At 37.8% G+C, this 24,129-nt stretch overlaps 1 pseudogene; it reads right to left on the bottom strand.

Moving 5' to 3' along the window:
- Positions 1-22,451: 22,451 nt before the first annotated feature.
- Positions 22,452-24,129, bottom strand: part of LOC129034244 (bifunctional methylenetetrahydrofolate dehydrogenase/cyclohydrolase, mitochondrial-like) — a 99,247-nt pseudogene continuing 97,569 nt past the window's right edge.

Raw genomic sequence — 24,129 nt, 5'->3', positions numbered from 1 at the left:
ACAATGTGAAGAGACTGAAAAAGAAGACAGTCATCTACAAACTAAGGAGAGAGGCCTGGAACAGATCCTTCTGTCAGAGCCCTCAGAAGGCAACAACATTGCAGACGCTTTGATTTCAGACTTCTAGCTCCCAGATCTGTGAGACAATGCATTTCTCTTGTTTAAGCTGCCCAGCTTGTGGTACTTTGTTACAGAAGATCTAAAAACCTAACAAAGAGTAAAATAAATATATTAACAGACAAATCTATGGTAGTTTCCTACCAGCAGATTTTCATTAGAGAAAATATGAATGATGTGGAAGGTAATCCAAGAAAGAAGACATGAGATGGAAAAAGGAAAAAGGTCAAAAAAGCAACCAGCAAAAAGCAACATTAGCTTTCTAAACCAATAATATAGACTTACAAAGAAATAATTAAATTAAATATCATATAATAAAATACAAAATGGGCTAAATATAGTTAATGTGCTTAAAATTTGTTATTAGGGAGAAGAAAAACTATAATAATTAACTTTAGACTTTAAAAAATTAAGAATGCAAATTTTAATTTCTAAATTAACCATGAAAAGAATAATAAAAAGTTTTGAGTATACCAAAAAAAGAGGGTTGACTACAACAAATTGATGAAAAGATGGAATGATAAACTTAATTAACAAACACAAAAGAAAACAAGAAAAGAAACAGAAATATTAGAAGTAAACCAAATGAACAGTAATGGATGATAGTTACACATTCAATAGAGATTGAGCTTCCAAAGTTCAAAAATTCAAAATCCAACATGTACTAAAATCTGAAACTTTTATGAGTGTCAACATGACACAGTTCAGATTTTGTATTTTCTTTTCTTTTTTTTTTTTGAGACGGAGTCTTGCTCTGTCACCCAGGCTGGAGTGCAGTGGTGCGATCTCAGCTTACTGCAACCTCTGCCTCCTGGGTTCAAGCAATTCTCCTGTCTCAACCTTCCAAGTAGCTGAAATTACAGGCATGCACCACCACACCTGGCTCATTTTTTTTGTATTTGTAGTAGAGACAGGGTTTCAGATTTAAGATGCGCAGCTGGTAAGTATAATGTAAATATTCTAAATTATAAAGAATCCCGAACCTGAAATACTACTGGTCCCAAGTATTTCAGATAAGGGATACCTAACCAGTATATCACTAATTACAGTAAATATAAATAGATAAAATGATTCAGTCAAAAGACAATTGTTTTATGATTAGATTTTTTTAAATCCAGCAATGTGTTTTGTGCATGAACTATATCTAAAACATGTAGTTACAGAAATGTTGAAAAGAAATTGGAAAAGATGCATTTTTTAGAAAAGATGATTGTCAAAAAGAAACATACATATATTAATACAAGGCTGCTTGGTCTTTTAGCCCAGACATTTTCAGATAAAAAGAAGGCAATTGAACAGTGATTTCAGTTTTCTAGAATGAAGTATTTATTTTATGTGTGTAGGCAGTTAATATAATAAACTCTCAAAATACATAAAAACAAGTTTACACAAAACAATTGAAAATATTGATGACAATGACTTTAGTTGATGAAAATTATTTTTCCTGTGAATATCATGTAATTGGAACATCCTCCATAACTACATTTTATAATTATTGCATACGAACTCTTTTAGTGCATGGGAACTAAATCTTTTATTGACAGTTAAATATATCAGTCTTTAATATATTTGGCTCAAGCACATCATTTTACAAATGAAGTAATTCAGGTTAACAGATATTAAAGGAGAACTGCTTGGATAACATTAGTGAAAGAGCTAGAGATTAGTCTTGACTTCTGATTCAAAGCTCTTGGCATTATTTTACAATGTCTGCAGTTATAGTCATTTTTGCACTGAAAAGAAAGAGGAACGATAAACATTCTATTCTCTCAGTTATAGTTTTATAGCAACTATTTAATTTAGACCCCAACTTTTAATCACTGAAGACCTGGTCTCATGAAACAGTTCACATTGCATTCTCCATACACCCCTGCCTTTGTAAGTGTATGCTTGTGTGTGACCCAGTAAACATGATGAGAAAGGCTCATAATGTGCTAACTGTACCAAAGATAATCCGTGACAAAAGAACAGCACTTTGGGCAACAGAAAATAATTACCACTAGAATCATGTTTGCAATGAAGACCTTACTAATGAATCCTAGATTTAATTAAGGGTGATGATACAAAAAAAAGTTTATTTTGATTCTCAGGATAGACGATAACGCTTCAATTCTAAAAATAGAATTAAAAGCTAAAAATTTAATTCCAGGAATTTTTTTTATGTGCTTCTTCTGTTTTTGACACATACAGATCAAATGTTTGAAGATTCGGATTCAGGTTTGGCAATACATCTTTCTTCCAAGAAATAAGAAATGTTTAAAATCCTTCTACCTTCTTGTTCCACTACATATTGACTAAGTTCCATGGCTTAGCAATATCTTATATCTGCCAATTTAGCTCACTTTTTATATTTACATATTGTCATCAACTTTTGCCTAGACTATCACAATAGTATTCTGCTTGCATTCCCTGTACCTGTTTTTGCTCCTTCTTAATATTGTCCTTAAAATCAGTTTGAGACTTTCTTTTCCAGACAAATATGTTCATTACTCTTCTTCTCTGCTGTCTGCAATCACTTTCTCTTACGTTTAGAGAAATTTCAAATTGTTCAACCCTACATGATAAACACTTGATTACTTCTATAGCATCATCTACCAGAAGTCCCCATTACCCTTCCTCATTCTTTCCACAGACCAGTCAGCCTGGATTACCTCAGTACTTTAGAGAAAATTTACCACTAGAACCATTTTTGCAATGAAGTCCTTACTAACAGATCCTAGATTTAATTAAGGTTGATAATATTTAAAAAATAAGTATATTTTTCTTCTCAGGGTTGATGTCAGGATAGATATCAATCCTTTCCAGTGTCAGGGTTTTGCCCATGCTATTTCTTCTGCCTGAAAGGTTCTATTACCCAGTCATTAGCTGGTTAACTCCCATTCACCCTTCAGTTATCAAAGTGAGTTATTTCTTGAGAAATGTTTTTCCTAATAAAATGCAATTTAAATTAGTACTTTTTATCAATTAGGCCTCCGTTACAAAGACTAGGCACTCAGATAGACAACCTGTAATGGCTCCAAGAACAGGCACAAGTGACTGCCAACCGAGAGAGTGTCTGCCTTTGTCATAATCAGGAAGAGGGAGAATCAGGAGGCCATTACTGGAATGGCTAACATCAAGAACTTACAATTATGGCAACACTGGCCTGCACTTCCTAACCGCCATAGCCCCTGAACTTCCACAAAGCAAGTGACTAGGCTGAAATTATAATTAAGAAAAAAAATCAACCCTACAACCATGTTTAAAAGCAGCAATAAGTTCAAAAAGTCTCACTTCTGCCTTTAATGTCTCATTTTGGATCTTCTAACAATTCAATTTGCATCTAAGTCCCTGACTGCAAGTTTTCTAGCTTCTGTAGAACAAAAAGTACACCAGAGGAAGGCTGAAATAGATGCCAAATGCCAAATACAATACCCACAATAGCCTCCTTTTACATTATAAGACCATACTTTTCTTACCATGATTTTACTTCCTTGCCTCTATATACAATAGACCTCTTGCTGGTTTATTTTCTTTTGTATTATCTGTCTGCTCCATTAGATTATAAACTTCTGACAATATGAACCAGTTTTGTTTACTATTACTTTAGTGCCTGACCTGCAGAGATCCATAGTGTGTTTTCGTTGAGAAAATTAATCAGATGTATCAGACCTCATTTCTATATAGGTTCAAATCTCAGCTCATTTACTAATTTGTAAAACAAATGTAAAAACTTCTCAATCTATGTTGCTTCATTGACTTATCTGAAAATCAGGCTAATAACTAGACAGGAATAGCACCCAGCCCTCTGTTTTTCTCCCACATCAGGCAGCTTGTGTTATGTAGAAGTCCTAAAATTCTTGGCATGGGGCAAGCAAGAGCTTCCTGAGTGTATAATGCCCACAACTAGCCTATGATGCCGAGGGCCTCTGTCCAAGATGAGGTTTGGCAAAACACATGTCAATTATGTCTTCTTTGTCACACTCAGATTGTCACTGCTCAGGTACTCCTGATCCTGAGACACCAGAGAGGGCTTATGGCTCCAGCCTCATTTGAAGCGTAACTTTTCCTAGGACACAACTTCCATAGCCCTAAGGATAGATGTGAGTGGGGGAAATTCTGAATCATTGATTTCCCCTGCCATTTCTAAGCCAATGACAAGTCAAATTCAGTATTAGAAGACAATTGCACCATAACCCGCTATCTAAGTTCTTCTGCTTAAGAAACTCCCTCCTCCCTCAAGCCCTGGTCTGTCCCTCAAGCCCTCAAAAGAATTGCCCACAGTGGAGTGTTTGTGTGGAGTGTTTGTGTGGGTAGTGGGCAGTAGGGGAATAGTCAGCAATTGGTAGCAACAGCTAGATGCATCTCCTTCCTTCTGTAGAAATGGGAACCCAATACACCATTAGTTACTTTCTGGGCCAAATGTTCTCAGGCTCAGCTCATACTGCTGTCTTAAGACTCCACTAAGGCAAGATTCCCAACTTCCAGGCTTCTGTCTTCTGCCTAGCATAGATTTCTAGCTTCTTACGTGTCTGCAAATGTTTCTGTAAGAAACAGGAAACACTTAGTCACTACCAGAAAGGATGTTGAAGGGAAGGGAGGCCTTAGAGCAGTTTCTATGCTCCAAACAAACTGGGGTTTATGAATATGGAAAGCAGGTCTTTCCTCCTCTGTGAAGAAAATACTGAAAGAGCTACTGTCTGCTTATAGGGGAGACAGGACCAAGATTAGCTTAATTCCCCCTCCTCCTAGTAGGAAGCCTGACACTGTTGCCTGTAAAACTCTCTATTTATTTTTTTATTGTTCTCTTCTCCTAATTCAATCCCTGCTCCCTTTCATACCCCAGATGTACTACTACAGTTTCTTCTATTAACTCTATGATACTGGCATGAATGACCACTCTTGGCAACTTTCCTTTAAGATTTATCCAGCCAGGGCCAGGAACCGTGGCTCACGCCTGTAATCCCAGCACTTTGGGAAGCCGAGGCGGGTGGATCACAAGGTCAGGAGATCGTGAAACCACGTCTCTACTAAAAATACAAAAAAAATTAGCCGGGTGTGGGGGCAGGCGCCTGTAGTCCCAGTTACTCGGGAGATTGAGGCAGAAGAATGGCGTGAACCCGGGAGGCGGAGCTTGCAGTGAACCCAGATCACACCACTGCACTCCAGCTTGGGTGATAGAGAGAGACTCCATCTCAAAAAAAAAAAAAAAAATGTATCCAGCCAGGGTTTGAGAACTTTGAGAAGGAATAGCCTACTCCCTTGTCCAGAAAAGCACTCTTCAGGCCCATTCTTTCAGGCCCCGTATCTTATGTGGGCAGAGGGAAGATGGGGGCAAGATAACTCTTGAGCCTGTGAAATAAATATCTGCCCAAGAAAGATGTCTCTACTGGAAGGCTAACTAGATGCAGCAGGGAGAGAACTATTTTCCCATTAGGGACTATAATCTGTCCCCTCTCATATGGGAGCAACTGTCTCTTCAGAATATCTCGGCTGCCATCTTAGAGCAAATTGTCTTGCACCTTGAAACTTTAAAGAAAAAAGGAAACAAACCAGAGAGTCATGTATGTGCCATTCTTGGGGGTTATTTGCATTTATATTAAACCTAAAGTTGGTTTAGAAAACTTGACATTATCATTTATTATAATTTATTTATTTTCCAATTTGTCTGGCATTATCATATTTACACACATTGTTTAAACAGTGTCTACATTTTTTTCTCAATTATACTCTGGACTATAGAACCCCATAGGTAGACTTGATCTATATTAAATTTACAGTCTAGCTTTATTCTGTCCTTTATCATTTTCTTAGTGGACTCCCCAGATAACCCTCTTAAACCTACTTCTATTTCACTGGATTCCAATTACTATAACTTTCCACCCCTCTACAGCCCACAGACTGCAGAGGAGAACGTCTCTCATTTCTGAGAAGTCCTCTATTATATAAGACACATTTTCCCTCTTTCTAGCTCCATACAATTTTTATTTATATCAATGATCTTATCTTCTTTATAGTCTTATATGAAAACCTTTATTAATGTCTATCTTCTAGAGTTAACTGCTCACTAAAATGAATCCATATGCTTATAGACTTCATCCCTCCCTAAAAGACCTTGCTCTTGTGTTTATGCCTTCCTTTCCAGCATCATTAATCTTAATATTCCTCTAGTCCAGCTCCTCTACTGTCTTATATATTACTGCCCATGTTATGCTTTAAACATCATTTTTATCATGTCACTCCCTTTTCCAAATCCTCCAAAGATGATTTCTTTCAATAGCTTCCACTTTTTAAAGGCGTCCACTATTTTAATTCCCCCCTTTTAATTCAATAGTCTATTTAATATTTTCCCCAAACATAATCTTCACTGTATTCATGACAGTATCTACAGTGATTCAAGTCCATCATATTCTTGCTACTTGGCCTATGGTGGGCATTCAGGACATAGTGGAAAATTAGATGTATGCAAGTTCATTCTTAATGTCGTAAATTCAGGTTGTCTCTCCCATCTGAATTCTCATTTTCTTATCTCTTGGGCTATCAGAATCTTAGATGGTTTTAAATCTAACTTTAGCTCCATTTCCTTTATGAAACCTTTCAATATTCAAGTCTTCATTCGTACTCCATTTGTTTGAATATTTAGGAAACATAGCTTATAACAAACAAGTATACATTAGTCATGGTTCATTATAGGTTTTAAAAAACACATCATTTCAAGTAGAAAGAGAAAAAATGATTTAGTAAAGGAAAAGTGCTTACTACATTGAAAGAAGATAAGAAGAACAGACTTTCCATTGATTGGGCTTCTGGAAGTGATATAAAAAAAATACCACTAAATTGTGAGCCTGGAGAAACTGCTAAGTTTGCTACAGTCAAGGGGAATCCGGAAGCCATAGCACTGTTGCTAACCACAGGAATACTTTAGTTGTAAACTGGGCATGATAAAGAACCTACCACATCTATTCACTGCAAATTGTACTGTACCTGTTAGATTCACACAAAATTGAAGCCTGCATCCCAGTACCCACGGATAGATTCAAAGACATTGGCAATGGGACAGAAGAAAAATCAAATACTTCCATAATACTGCTTGCAAAAGTTCAGTATTTTCTTTACTTTCAAATTCCAAAACACAGGAGTTCATTTAGTGGGCTGAGCTTTTACAACATATGAAACAAGAGATGCTAAAGAGTCTGAGGAATTGAATTTCTTTAGTTTATGTAGTATAGCTAAAGGAAGGATGAATATCAGGTATGGACTCAATGTATTCTCAAGTGGATTATTATATTTTATTACTTTGTTTTTGCTTGATGCATAATGATTATGTCTTCCCAAATATATAATTACTTGATAAATAGCTAACTGAGATGCTGTCATATTGTAGAAGGAAAACAAAATACTAAATTACACAAGATTTAATACGTTTATACCCTAGTCCTCCAACAGGCTTTTGTTTGTTTGTTTAATCATGGAAACAGTCACTTAGTTTCTTTAGGTCACATTTCATTTGAGAAGATTTTACTAGGTAATGTCTTGGTCCCCTCCTGATAGTCTATTATTTCATGATTGATTGAACTATATCCTGTTCAAGTAGACAACTCATCTGCTTGCTGGGAGAAAATTGTGTTTTAGCATTAAATGCTCACTTGCGTGTTTCACCTCAAAAGATACTAGAGGAGAGATTTGGAAGTCACACAACATTGACGTTTTAGTTTTTCTCTGAGGGTGGTTAAATGGACATACTTTTATTCTTTTTAATGATAGGTACTGACTTGAAGTGCCTTGTCTAACTGCTGTTTGAGTGACTTTAACACGTTACATGGAGCACTCACAGTAAGAACTGTATCTCTAAATCCAATTCTACATGACTTAGAGAGAGTCAATATCATTCTGACTTTTCCCCAGTACAAAATCACACTCTCCTGACTTTCATTCTCACAGTATGCTCTCAGTCATTGATCCCCCATTTAGAATGATGGATCTTCCCTATCTTTTGCTATCACTGGCAGTCAGTCCTTAAACAGATGGGACTACAATCACTCCCTGTGGATGGTCTCCCTAAATAACTACCTGTCGGCTGAGTTGTAACTAGATTTGGAGACTGATGCCTATATTACTGCACAATAAGATAGTTTGGCTTGAGCTCCACAGTGATTCTAAGAATAAACTTGGCCTTGCTAAGAATCCACATTTAAAGTGGCAGTCTAGTATACATCATTTCTAATTTCATTTGGAATGGTGTAACTGGGAACGTTTTCCCCTTGTATCAGACCTTGATCAATTTCACTGCCAGATCCTCTAAGGAAGGAAGAGAAAATTCTCTACTAAAGATGATAATTTCTTCCTTAAACCCATAGAAAATAGCAAAACTTGTTAGCAAAAGATGCTTAAAATAAAATTTTCAAATGAAAACTTACAAAACTACCCCCAAATTTGTAGATTCCTGTCAACATTCTCATTATGTATATGCACCAACTTCCTTTTGTGAAACCCTTAATAGGTAAAGATATTTAACAAGTCTCATATAGAGTCCAAATTAGTTCAGTTGTGTTGGTTCATCAAATAATATTATAAGAGAAAGATACATTTATAAATTAGATAACTAAATACAGAAACCTTTGAAGAATCTTTGGGACAGGATTTCACCCAAAGCAGTTAACATTCCAATTTCCAAAGGAGAATATTGAATCTATGATTCATAGGAACCCCTTTGCAAGGTTTTAAGACAAAGGATTAAAAACATATAAATTTATCATGAAAATCAGGGGTCAGCAATAACTTAGTAAAATAAAGCAATGGCAGACTAACATTAATTTATTTTTGGATACTATGTCAGACTGGTATTTCAGATAAATGAATTCAAAAGACGTATTTATTCCAGTAACGTATTTGGCAGAATTTTTTTTTTTTTTTTTTTTTTTTTTTTTGAGATGGAGTCTTGCTCTGTCGCCCAGGCTGGAGTGCAGATTGCAATCTCGGCTCACTGAGAACTCCGCCTCCTGGGTTCACACCATTCTCTTGCCTCAGCCTCCCGAGTAGCTGGGACTACAGGTGCCCGCCACCACACCTGGCTAATTTTTTCTATTTTTAGTAGAGATGAGGTTTCACCGTGTTAGCCAGGATAGTCTCGGTCTCCTGACCTCGTGATCTGCCTGCCTCGACCTCCCAAAGTGCTGGGATTACAGGCGTGAGCCACTGTGCCCAGACAGTATATGGCAGTTTGTTATTTGGATTTATTTTAGTGTCCATGTGCAATATATTGAAGTCAAAATGTAGTAAGAACACACAATTATCCTTCATAAAAAGAAACTCATCAGTACAATTGGTTCATATTTCTGTTTCTCCATCCTCAGTTTTCATATTTCTAGATACTCATATAGATAAGACCATATTCTGCTAAAGAAGACTGGCATTTCTCTTGTCCATCTCTTTCTTTTTAAGAAAGATGCAGTCTTTCCAGGGTTTGTTATTCTAATTTCATATCTCAAGGCTCATTGATCAGAAATGTGCTAAAATCAAGGTATCTACCAGGCTACATTCGTTTCTGGAGGCACTAGGGATAAATACACTTTCTTGACTTTTGAGTTCCTATGGGATGCCCACATAGCTTGGATTGTGAAGCCTTTGCATCTTCAAAGTCATCAATAGCTGATAAATATTTTTCATATCACGTCACTGTGACTGACTCTTTTTCATCTCTCTTTCATTACAAGGACCCTTCTAATTATATTGGGGATCCCTAGATAATAAAAACAGTCTCCTATCTCAAGGTAGTTAATTCCATCTGCAACCTCAATCCTCCTTTGCCTAGCATAACATATGCACAGGTTCTGGTAATTAGGATGAGAATGTGTTTGGCAGGCCATTATTCCACCTAACACAGTAAGTCACCAATATTTTATATTGGAGTTTCATAGTATTATGACAGGCACAATGGTGGTAAATTTGGGGAATACATTTATTGAGCCTCCACTATGTGCCACTTCATGACTTCTGGTTATCTCACTGATTTTTTTTTTCAAATTTACTCATTAACTTATATATGGATATGTATTAGTCCATTTTCATGCTGCTGATAAAGTCATACCCAAGACTGGGCAATTTACAAAAGAAAGAGGTTTAATGGACTTACAGCTCCACATGGCTGGAGAGGCTTTACAATCATAGCGGAAGGCAGGGAAGACCAAGTCACATCTTACATGGATGACAGAAGTCAAAATAGAGAGAGCTTTGAAGGGAAATTCCCATTTTAAAAACCATCAGATCTCGTGAGACTTATTCACTATCATGAGAACAGCATGGGAAAGACCCTCCTGCATGATTCAGTTATCCCCCACTGGGTCCCTCCTACAACACATAGGAAATATGGGAGCTACAAGATGAAAATTGGGTGTGGACACAGAGCCAAACCATATCATTCCACCTCTGGCCCCTCCCAAATCCCATGGGATTCACATTTTGAAACCAATCATGCCTTCCCAACAGTTCCCCAAAGTCTTAACTCATTTCAGCATTAACTCAAAAGTCTACAGTCCAAACTCCCATCTAAGACAAGGCAAGTTCCTTCCACCTATGAGCCTGTAAAATCAAAAGCAATTTAGTTACGTCCTAGATACAATGAGGGGTACAGGCATTGGGTAAATTCAACCATTCCAAATGGGAGAAAATGGCCAAAACAAAGGGGCTGCAGGCCCCATGCAAGTCCGAAATCCAGTGAGGCCGTCAAATCTTAAAGCTCCAAAAGAATCTCCTTTAAATCCATGTCTCACATCCAGATCATGCTGATGCAAGAGGTGGGTTCCCATGGTCCTGGGCAGCTCTGCCCCTGTGGCTTTGCAGGGTACAGCCTCCCTCCTGGCTGCCTTCATGGGCTGGCATTCAGTGTCTGTGGCTTCTCCAGATGCACAGGGCAAGCTGTCAGTGGCTCTACCATTCTGAGGTCTGGAGGATGGTGGCTCTCTTCTCACAGTTCGCCAAGGAAGCGCCCCAGTAGGAACTCCGTGTGGGACCTCCGACCCCACATTTCCCTTCCACACTGTCCTGGCAGAGGTTCTCCATGAGGGCCCCGCCCCTGTAGCAAACTTTCACCTGGGTATCCAGGCATTTCCATACATCTTCTGAAATCAAGGCAGAGGTTCCCAAACCTCAATTCTTGACTACTGTGTACCTAAGGGCTCAACACCATGTGGAAGATGCCAAGGCTTTGGGCTTCCACCCTCTGAAGAAACAGACCAAGCAGTACATTGCCCCCTTTTAGTCATGGCTGGAATGGCTGGGACACAGGGCAACGGCAACAAGTCTCCAGATTGCACACAGCAGAGGCACTCTGGGCTTGGCCCATGAAACCATTTTTTCCTAGGCAACTTGGCCTGTTATGGGAGGGGCTGTCATGAAGACCTCTGACGTGCCCTGGAGATATTTTCCCCATTGTCTTGGGGATTAACTTTCAGTTCTTTGTTATTTGCGCAAATTTCTGCAGCCAGCTTGAATTTCTCTTCAGAAAATGGGATTTTCTTTTCTTTCACATTTTCAGCCTGCAAATTTTCCAAACTTTTATGCTCTGCTTCCCTTATGAAATAGAATGCCTTTAACAGCACCAAGTCATTTTTTGAATCCTTTGCTGCTTGGAAATTTATTCTGTCAGGTACGCTAAATCATCTCTCTCAAGTTCAAACTTCCACAAATTTCCTGGGCAGGGGTAAAATGCCACCAGTCTATTTGCTAATACATAGCAAGAGTAACCTTTGCTCCAGTTCCCAATAAGTTCTTCATCTGCATCTGAGACCACCTCAGCCTTCATTTCATTCTCCATATCATTATCAGCATTTTAGTCAAAGCCATTCAACAAGTCTCCAGGGAATTCCAAACTTTCCCACATTTTTCTCTCTTCTTCTGAGCCCTCCAAACTCTTTCTGTTATCCAGTTCCAATGTCATTCCACATTTTCGGGTATCTACAGCAGCACCCATCTCTCCTGGTACCAATTTACTGTATTAGTCCATTTTCACACACTGATAAAGGCAAACATGAGACTGGGCAATTGAGACTTGAAACATGGCCAGAAAAAAATGTCTTAATGTACTTATGGTTCCACATGGCTGCAGAGACCTCAAAATCATGGTGGAAACTAAGGAGGAGCAAGTCACATCTTACATGGATGACGGCAGGCAAAGAGAGAGTGCTTGTGCAGGGAAACTCCCATTTTAAAACCATCAGATCTTGTGAGACTTATTCACTAGAATGAGAACAGCATGAGAAAGACCCACCCCCATGAATCAATTATCTCCCACCAGGTTCCTTCCCCAACATGTCGGGATTCTAGGAGCTACAAGATGAAATTTGGGTGGGGACACAATGCCAAACCATATCATTATATATTTACCTAAGATTGTATATATGTATGCTTGTTTGTTTGTATGCCTGCATACATTTAATTTGCACTCCAGTTACATTTTGGGGAGTTGCTTACGTAATCTTTGATTGGATTTGATTACAATCCTACTTCATTAATACAATCTGCAGAATTAGGCTGTGTCTCTAAAACCCCATTAATTCCCTACCTCATATGCTAGTCCTTCTCAAACGTGGTTGTCTACCCAATAATTCACTTGTTGTCCTCAATTTTAAAATTTATTGATCTTGTCTTCCCTTCCAAGATGGCCGAATAGGAACAGCTCTGGTCTGCAGCTCCCAGTGTGATCAATGCAGAAGATGGGTGATTTCTGCATTTCAAACTGAGGTACCTGGTTCATCTCATTGGGACTGGTTGGACAGTGGGTGCAGCCCATGGAGGGCAAGCTGAAGCAGGGCAGGGCATTGCCTCACCCAGGAAGCACAAGGGGTTGGGGGATTTCCTTTTCCTAGCCAAGGGAAGTTGTGACAGACTGTACTGGGAAAATTGGGACACTCCCACCTTAATACTGTGCTTTTCCAATGGTCTTAGCAAACAGCACACCAGGAGATTGTATCCCGTGCCTAACTCAGTGGGTCTCACACCCATAGTCTTGCTCACTGCTAGCTCAGCAGTCCGAGATCAAACTGCAAAGCAGCAGCCTGGCTGGGGGAGGGACGTCTGACATTGCTGAGGCTTGAGCCAGCAAACAAAGAGGCGAGGAAGCTCAAACTTGGTGGAGCCCACCGGAGCTCAATGAGGCCTGCTTGCCTCTGTAGACTCCACCTCTGGGGGCAGGGCATAGCTGGACAAAAGGCAGCAGAAACTGCAGACTTAAACGTCCCTGTCTGACAGCTCTGAAGAGAGCAGTGGTTCTCCCAGCATGGTGTTTGAGCTCTGAGAACGGAGAGACTGCCTCCTCAAGTGGGTCACTGATGCCTGTGTAGCCTAACTGGGAGACTCCTTCCAGTAGGGGCTGACTGACACCTCATACAGCTGGTGTCCCTCTGAGATGAAGCTTCCAGAGGAAGGATCAGGCAGTTACCTTTGATGTTCTGCAATATTTGCTGTTCTGCAGCCTCTACTGGTGATACCCAGGTAAACAGGCTCTGGAGTGGACCTCCAGCAAACTCCAACAGACCTTCAGCTGAGGGTCCTGACTGTTAGAAGGAAAACTAACAAACAGAAAGGAATAGCGTCAACATCAACAAAAAGGACATCCACAAGAAAACCCCATCTGTAGGTCACCATTATCAAAGACCAAAGGTAGAGAAAACCACAAAAATTGGGAGAAACCAGAGCAGAAAAGCTGAAAATTCTAAAAACCAGGGGGCCTCTTCTCCTCCAAAGTATTGCAGCTCCTTGCCAGTAACACAGCAAAGCTAGATGGAGAATGACTTTGATGAGTTGACAGAAGTAGGCTTCAGAGGTCAGTAATAACAAATTTCTCCAAGCTAAAGGAGGATGTTCAAACCCATCTCAAGGAAACTAAAAACCTTGAAAAAAGATTAGACAAATGGCTAACTAGAATAAACAGTATAGAGAAGACCTTAAATGACCTGATGGAGCTGAAAAGCTTGGCACAGGAACTACACGATGCATGCACAAACTTCAGTAGCTGATTCGATAGGGTGGAAGAAAGACTATCAGTGATTGAAGGTCAAATGAATGAAATGAAGTGAGAAGAGAAGTTTAGAGAAAAAAGAGTAAAAATAAATAAACAAAGCCTCCAACAAATATGGGACTATGTGAAAAGACCAAATCTACATTTGATTGGTGTACCTGAAAGTGACAGGGAGAATGGAACGAAGCTGGAAAACACTCTTCAGGATATTATCCAGGAGAACTTCCCCAACCTAGCAAGGCAGGCCAACATTCAAATTCAGTAAATACAGAGAATGTCACAAAGATACTCCTTGAGAAGAGCAACCCCAGACACATAATTGTCAGATTCACCAAGGTTGAAATGAAGGAAAAAATGTTAAGGGTGACCAGAGACAAAGGTCGGGTTACCCACAAAGGGAAGCCCATCAGATTAACAGTGGATCTCTTGGCAGAAACTCTACAAGCCAGAAGAGAGTGGGGGCCAATATTCAACATTCTTAAAGAAAAGAATTTTCAACCCAGAATTTCATATCCAGCCAAACTAAGCTTCATAAGTGAAGGAGAAATAAAATCCTTTACAGACAAGCAAATGCTGAGAGATTTTGTCACTGCTAGGCCTGCTTTACAAAAGCTCCTGAAGGAAGCACTAAACATGGAAAGGGACAACTGGTACCAGCCACTGCAAAAACTTGCCAAACTGTAACGACCATTGATGCTAGGAAGAAACTGCATCAACTAACCAGCAAAATAACCAGCTAACATCATAATGACAGGATCAAATTCACACATAACAATATTAACCTTAAATATAAATGGGCTAAATGTGCCAATTAAAAGACACAGACTGGCAAATTGGATAAAGAGTCAAGACCCATTAGTGTGCTGTATTCAGGAGACCCATCTCAGGTGCAGAGACACACATGGGCTCAAAATAAAGGGATGGAGGAAGATCTACCAAGCAAAAAAAAAAAAAAAAAAAAAAAGCAGGGGTTACAATCCTAGTCTCTGATAAAACAGACTTTAAACCAACAAAGATCGAAAGAGACAAAGAAGGGATCAATTCAACAAGAAGAGCTAACGATCCTAAATATATATGCACCCAATACAGGAGCACCCAGATTTAAAGCAAGTCCTTGGAGACCTACAAAGAGACTTAGACTCCCACACATTAATAATGGGAGACTTTAACACCCCACTGTCAACATTACACAGATCAATGAGACAGAAGGTTAACAAGGATATCCACAACTTGAACTCAGCTCTGCACCAAGCAGACCTAATAGACATCTGCAGAACTCTCCACCCCAAATCAACAGAATATACATTCTTCTCAGCCCCACATCACACTTATTCCAAAATTGACCACATAATTGGAAGTAAAGCACTCCTCAGCAAATGTAAAAGAACAGAAATCACAACAAACTATCTCTCAGACCACAGTGCAATCAAATTAGAACTCAGGATTAAGAAACTCACTCAAAACTGCACAACTACAGGGAAACTGAACAACCTGCTCCTGAATGACTACTGGGTACATAACAAAATGAAGGCAGAAATAAAGATGTTCTTTGAAACCAATGAGAACAAAGACACAACATACCAGAATCTCTGGGAGACATTCAAAGCAGTGTGTAGAGGGAAATTTATAGCACTAAATGCACACAAGAGAAAGCAGGAAAGATCTAAAATGGACACCCTAAAATCACAATTAAAAGAACTAGAGAAGCAAGAGCAAATAAATTCAAAAGCTAGCAGAAGGCAAGAAATAACTAAGATCAGAGCAGAACTGAAGGAGATAGAGACACAAAAAAATCCTTCAAAAAATCAATGAATCCAGGAGCTGATTTTTTGAAAAGATGAACAAAATAGATAGACCACTAGCTAGCAAGACTAACAAAGAAGAAAAGAGAGAAGAATCAAATAGACACAATAAAAAATGATAAAGGGGATATCACCACTGATCCCACAGAAATACAAACTACCATCAAAGAATACTATAAACACCTCTATGTAATAAACTAGAAAATCTAGAAGAAATGGATAAATTCCTGGACACATACACCCTCCCAAGAGTAAACAAGGAAGAAGTTGAATCCCTGAACAGACCAATAAAAGGCTCTGAAATTGAGACAATAATTAATAGCCTACCAACCAAAAAAAAGTTCAAGACCAAATGGATTAACAGCTGAATTCTACCAGAGGTACAAAGAGGCGGTGGTCCCACTCCTTCTGAAACTATTCCAAACAATAGAACAAGAGAGAATCCTCCCTAACTTATTTTATGAGGCCAGAATCATCCTGATACCAAAGCCTGGCAGAGACACAACAAAAAAAGAAAATTTTGGACCAATATCCCTGATGAACATCAATGCAAAAATCCTCAATAAAATACTGGCAAACCGAATCCAGCAGCACATCTAAAAGCTTATCCACCAAGATCAAGTTGACTTCATCCCAGGGATGCAAAGGTGGTTCAACATACACAAATCAATAAACGTAATCCATCATATAAACAGAATCAAAGACAAAAACAAGATGACTATCTCAATAGATGTGGAAAAGGCCTTCAACAAAATTCAACAGCCCTTCATGCTAATAATTCTCAATAAACTAGGTATTGATGGAACATATCTCAGAATAATAAGAGCTATTTATGACAAACCCACAGCTAATATCATACTGAATGGGCAAAAACTGGAAGCATTCCCTTTGAAAACTGGCACATGACAGGGATGCCCTCTCTCACCACTCCTATTCAACATAGCGTTGGAAGGTCTGGCCAGGGCAATCGGGAAAGAGAAATAAAGGGTATTCAATTAGGAAAAGAGGAAGTCAAATTGTCCCTGTTTGCAGATGACATGATTGTATACTTAGAAAATCCCATCGTCTCAGCCCAAAATCTCATTAAGCTGATAAGCAACTTCAGCAAAGTCCCAGGATACAAAATCAATGTGCAATGATCACAAGCATTCTTATACACCAATAACAGACAGAGAGCCAAATCATGAGTGAACTCCCATTCACAATTGCTACAAAGAGAATAAAATGCCTAGGAATCCAACTTACAAGGGATGTGAAGGACCTCTTCAAGGAGAACTACAAACCACTGCTCAAGGAAACAAAAGAGGGCACAAACAAAAGGCAGAACATTCCATGCTCATGGATAGGGAGAATCAATATCATGAAAATGGCCATACTGCCCAAGATAATTTATAGATTCAATGTCATTCCCATCAAGCTACCACTGACTTTCTTCACAGAACTGGAAAAAGCTAATTTAAAGTTCATATGCAACCAAAAAAGAGCCCGCATTGTGAAGACAATCCTAAGCAAAAAGAACAAAGCTGGAGGCATCATGCTACCTGACTTCAAACTATACTACAAGGCTACAGTAACCAAAACAGCGATATAGACAAATGGAACAGAACAGAGGCCTCAAAAATAACACTACATATCTACAACTATCTGATCTTTGACAAATCTGATGAAAACAAGAAATGGGGAAAGGATTCCCTATTTAATAAATGGTGCTGGGAAAACTGGCTAGCCATATGTAGAAAGCTGAAACTGGATCCCTTCCTTACACCTTATACAAAAATCAATTCAAGATGGATTAAAGAGTTACTTGTTAGACCTAAAACCATAAAAACCCTAGAAGAAAACCTAGACAATACCATTCAGGACATAGGCATGGGCAAAGACTTCATGACTAAAACACCAAAAGCAATGGCAACAAAAGTCAAAATTGACAAATGGGATCTAATTAAACTCAAGAGCTTCTGCACAGCAAAAGAAACTACCATGAGAGTGAACAGGCAACCTACAGAATGGGAGAAAATTTCTGCAATCTACTCATCTGACAAAGGGCTAATATCCAGAATCTACAAGGAACTTAAACAAATTTACAACAAAACATCAAACAACCCCATCAAAAAGTGGACAAAGGATATGAACAGACACTTCTGAAAAGAAGACATTTATGCAGCCAATAGACACATGAGAAAATGCTCGTCATCACTGGTCATGAGAGAAATGCAAATTAAAACCACAATGAGATACCATCTCACACCAGTTAGAATAGGGATCATTAAAAAGTCAGGAAACAACAGGTGCTGGAGAGGATGTGGAGAAATAGGAACACTTTTGCACTGTTGGTGGGAATGTTAACTAGTTCAACCATTGTGGAAGACAGTGTGGTGATTCCTCGGGGTCTAGAACTAGAAATACCATTTGACCCAGCTATCCCATTACTGGGTATATACCTAAAGGAATATAAATCATGCTGCTATAAAGACACATGAACACGTATGTTTATTGAGGCACTACTCACAATAGCAAAGACTTGGAACCAACCCAAATGTCCAACAATGATAGACTGCAGTAAGAAAACGTGGCACATATACACCATGGAATACTATGCAGCCATAAAAAATGATGAGTTCATGTCCTTTGTAGGGACGTGGATGAAGCTGGAAACCATCATCCTCAGCAAACTATCACAAGGACAAAAAACCAAACACTGCATAGGTGGGAATTGAACAATGAGAACACTTGGACAGAAGAAGTGGAACATCACACACCAGGGCCTGTCGTGGAGTGGGGGGATGGGGGAGGGATAACATTATGAGAACTACCTAATGCAAATGACAAATTAATGGGTGCAGCAAACCAACATCGGACATGTATACACATGTAACAAACCTGCACGTTTTGCACATGTACCCTAGAACTTCAAGTATAACAATAATAAAAATAAGAATTTGTTGATCTTTCTACAAATATTGAATTCTGTGTCTTATACCATTCATCTAAGTTTTTGGAGCATAATTTTGGCTCTTAGTTTAGCTTAAGGCAAGGGATATGTGTGATTCTAAGTCATTTGTGTTCCTAGTTCCATGTTGCTGAGATTCTGTATTTGTCAAATTATCATGTTCTGCCTACCAGTTTTTATATTACAAAGTGATATGGGGACATACATGTTCAACTATACATATGTGCTCACGAGCCTTGTGGGTGAAGGAGCGAGCACGTATCTCTCCTTGTACCTCAATTGATAAACCTATTTTCAAAAGCTCTTCTTATAGTTAATAAAGCAAATATTGACATTAATGTGTAACTAAAATTGATCATGGTCTATTTCCTTCCTATTACAAAAAATGTTAAATTATTATTATGAACAGAATGAAATGAATTACATCTAGTACAAAAATAACTTAACTCCATATTATTACTACTGAAACTACCCTGAAGAAGATATAATAAATAACTAAATTTAGAGTTGTTCATATTGTATTTCTTTTAGACTCCTTGAAATAGTCTTTCACATTCAGTAATACCGCCAAGGAGTTATATGGCTTTTGAAGTCAAAATATTCATTTTCAGTCATTTAAAAATATCACCACAGATGAAAATAAGTACAGTTTAATGCTTTTGATAAGCAAAGTTTAAAAAGGTTATAAAAATTTATATTCTTCCCTTTACAAAAATGTTAACAAAGTATGTAAGAAAACTTAAATTGATTCTCACTTTGAAGGTGTTAATCTAAACCGAAATCTTAAAACCCTTTTCAGCAATGCTTTGGGCTTCATCAATTTTAATGTTAATTTTTATGTCAAATTAATCTTCTGTCCTTTAAAAATTATCCAAGTACAATTCGTTGCATCCTAGGTTTAGACTTTTACATTTTATTTAATTATTATTTTGCTTTGATATAAAAAGATACTATTGTCTTAAAACTTATTTTATATGTTACTTTTTAAAAAATCTAATTATTTGATGTAAGACTCATAGATTAAAATTTTAGAGAGACATTCAGACTGTTTTTAATGAGCATCTATATTCCCTAAATATGTGTTATGCCAACCATAGTGGGAGCATAGTGACTCCTAGAAATACTAGAAGTTAGAAGGAACAATTCTATCAAGCCTTGGTGAATTTCATTTAGGCAATAACATTTTCTATTAAGATTTCATGTAGAAATAGCAAATAAGTGAGCTACCTGATTTATTATTCTTACATAGGTTAAAGTTTATTGCTTTTTTCTCTGCAGCCCTAATTCTCTATTTCTTCTCACGTGTAGTAAACGAGATTTTTTTTCTTTTTCTTTTTTTGCCTGTTTCCATCTAGTAAACATTAAAAAAACAGAATAAAAATTAAAACATATAAATTGTTATGAAGAAATTTTTTTTAGAAAACACATAATTTCAAAAGAACTAACAAAATGTTCTTCAAATAAAACAAAAAAGGGAAAAATGTATGTACACTATTTGAATGGGATCATAACTGAAATTTACCAAGAAATGCTTTCAGTAATTAGCCTATGATCTATGGTCACTGTTAAGTTCTTCAAAAAGAAAAAAGACAAAGATTACTGTGCCAAACATTACTTCTTCTATTCTTGGTTTAGAAATATGGTTATGGTAACATATTGATAACCAATCTTCTTCATTAAAATAGTGAGGAAAATGAGTAAATGAGCATAACTCATCATTTGCCTTTCTTTTGACTAAGCTAGACAATTTCGTCTTTTATATTCATATAGATTTTTAGAGGCTTTTAGTTTAAATTCTATATAGTCTTCACATACACATGATTATGAAGCCAAGCAATTATAAAATAAAAACCAAACTCAGTGTCATAGCATATTTCTGGATTCCTAGTGTCCTGGGAATCATGTTCAAGTCAAAAAGTCTAAGAAAATCATTGGAATACTTCATGTAGGCATTGATCTCACCCTGATAATCATGCTTGATCAGAGTATTTTCCAATAGAAGTGTAACCTGAGCCATATATGTAATTTTTAAAATCAACTTTAATACTATTTTGTGTTTAGCCTAATATGTTATATTTTTATCTCAAGACATAAAACAAGATGACTTCTAAAATACTAATTCTTTGAAATCTACTTTATATTTTATATGTACAGCTTATTTTAATTCAGATACTAAATTTTCATTGAAAGTATTTTATGTGTATTTAGATTTTACGAATTTACGTTTGAAAAAGTAATTTCACATTACACCAGTTGTTGCAAACATACTTAAAAGTTTTCCAATAAGTGAATCAATATGAAGAAAAAATTTTTGCTTTAGTATTTGTATCCACATGAACAAAATGAGTTCCTGTTTTAAAATGAAATTTGTTTGTTCTTTTTTCTTTGTTTGATTAAAAAAGAAAAACATAACATTCAGAGAGTGTGATTAAATTTAATATTAACTCAGACTGTTAAAATTCTTCTGGGCTGGGTGCAGTGGCTCACGCCTGTAAGCCTGTAATCCCAGCACTTTGGGAGGCCAAGGCGGGCAGATCACGAGGTCAAGAGATCGAGACTATCCTGGCCAACATGGTGAAAACCCATCTCTACTAAAAATACAAAAATTAGCTGGGCATGGTGGTGCACACCTGTAGTCCCAGCTACTCGGGAGGCTGAGGCAGGAGAATTGCTTGAACCCAGTAGGCAGAGGTTGCAGTGGGCCAAGATCACGCCACTGCACTCCAACCTGGCAACAGAGCAAGACTCCTTCTCAAAAAAGAAAACAAATTCTGAAAAAATCAACAGGATACATCTCAGAAAAGCTGGCAATTCTTTGGTGGAAAGTAAGTTGCATACTTATCCAAGTTGCCCAAATGATTATCAAGGCAAGTTTGTTTTTCAAAAATAGGTTTTAAGATATATTAAATAAACTATCAGATATTCCCTAACAGTACAAAATTTTAACAATGAAGTTAAAGTATATAGGAAAGCCAAATATGACAATACACATGACTAATTTATAAAGTAAGCCTTTCAATCCTAGAAATCTAAAATGGGGAGAACGTACTGAAGGGTAGCATACATAAAATGAGGACAAATATCAAGGAACAATCTTAAACATTTTCCCAATGACTGACTAAGCCTCAAAAAGACAGCTTAGGAAAAGGATTAATATGTACTTTTTCTTTTTATCTTAGCCAATTCAGTTCTACTTAGATAAATCTGGTTACTAATCAATGCACATATAAATTAGAGGAATTTTTTTCTACTCAATTACTACCATACTTTCCTTTTTCACCTTTTCCCTAATTTTGTCTAGCAACACTTTTCCTTTGGTTTGATCAGTTGAACCCAAAAGTTTTGGTGCCTAAAATGAGTGTCAACTGTTATTGAAATAGCATTTGGGAAACGCAGTCCTAATGAAGGCAAATATTCAACCGAGGTGGTTTGACAGAGTTAAATATCCACCTCAATATGACAAATGTCTCCCAAGTTCATCACTGGGTTAATGGCTGCTCTTGGCTAGATACGCGCCCCTGCATACTGGAATGCTCCCTGGTGAGGTACTGCAGAGCTATTGTGCACAAACACCTTCCAATTTAAGCTTTCAATAAATACGAAGCATCATTTTAAACCATTTCATAGAATAAATAAAAAATATTGTCTTTCTATTGGCCTGCTTTGCTTCTTGAGCTGGCTTGGAGTGCTGTTTGTGACATAGAAGACACAATAGTTCATTAGTGGCTACTCCAAGCTCTTTAGACGTCAGCACTTACTGTTCTTCAAGCCTCAGCACTTGTTTGCAACAGTAATGGTGTTCTTCATTAGCATCGCCACCGTCATGAGGCCAACACTTCCATGAAGTGGCATGATGTAACCGGCTTTTTATCTGACTCCTTCAAAATCCACGTCTCCAACCAATTTGGGTTTAGCAGTTATGGGATCTTGAACTCTAGTTATTCCCACATCAATAACTCCTGTTCTTTCCTTGATTATATCTATTGTGAACAGGTTTGGAATTCCTGTAGCGAATGTTACAATATCTGCAAAAATTTTGTTTCTTCAACCGCTCTTTGGGAGTATATCCATGAGATATTGTAACAGTGGCATCATCTCTGGGACTTTCATGCACCCCATCTATGTGCAGTGACATTACAATGGGCATTCCAACAATTTTTGACCTTCCAGTCACGACCACATTCTTCCCTAGGGTTGGAATGTCATTTCGCTTAATTATTTCCCACACACCCCACGGGGTAGCCGGTAACATGGAATACTGGTCCAAACACTTTCGCCCTACATTCATTACAGGAAAGCCATCAACATCCTGGTCTGGAGAAAAAGCATTGCAGATCCTTCTCTCATCAGTGTGTTCTGGAAGAGGCAGCTGAACAAGGTGGCCATCTAATTATCAACATTACTCTATTTATTAACTTCAACAATTCTTCCTCAGAAATTGAAGCTGGTTTCACAATTGTCTCACTGGTGATTCCAAAATGCCGCGCTGTGGAAGGTGCGAGAGTGCAGGCGGCAGCTCTGCGGGGGCCAGAGCAGTTGGGCAGCCAACGCAGACATGAGGGAAGCCACAGCCATAGCCTACGCCTGGAAGGAGGAAATTTAACTTAGAGGCAAATGTGTAACAGTTCCAAAAATACCGCTTCCTAAGTTAAATCAATCCACTAACTGTGTCAACTCAGTAGCATTAACATTAAATTTAAATAAGCATTTGATAAATTAAAATCAACTGTTTATTAATATCAGCAAAGCATTCCTCAACATTTTCTTAGAAAAAACTAGTTTTGCAGCCAATTTACATGACACTGTCAATTACAATAAACACCTTCTGCATATTTATCCTGTTAGAGGAATATGTTATTATCATAGATTTGTATTGTGAAAAATTTCAATTTCTACTATATTTATCTTCATATTAGTTAACATATATTGTGATATTGGTGAGAAAGCATAAATCACTAGAATTTCGGGGGGTCTTAACTATCGAATATTGGCATGCATTTCTCTTGTTTCAAGAAAATATTTCATTGGAAATTACAGTACAGAAAATCTGTGTGAAACTTTTTGCCATTCAAACAACAATCATTGGTAGAGAACACAGTATCATTAAGTTAATTGGCTGGGCACGATGGTTCAGGCCTGTAATCCCGGCACATTGAGAGGCCGAGAAGGGCGGATCACTTGGGGCCAGGAGTTCGAGACGAGCCTGGCCAATATGACGAAACCCCATATCTACCAAAAATACAAAAATTAGCCAGGCATGGTGGCAC

This window comes from Pongo pygmaeus, chromosome 2 (assembly GCF_028885625.2).
Source record: "Pongo pygmaeus isolate AG05252 chromosome 2, NHGRI_mPonPyg2-v2.0_pri, whole genome shotgun sequence".
Taxonomy (NCBI): domain Eukaryota; kingdom Metazoa; phylum Chordata; class Mammalia; order Primates; family Hominidae; genus Pongo; species Pongo pygmaeus.
This window is presented reverse-complemented; position numbering and strand designations above follow the sequence as displayed.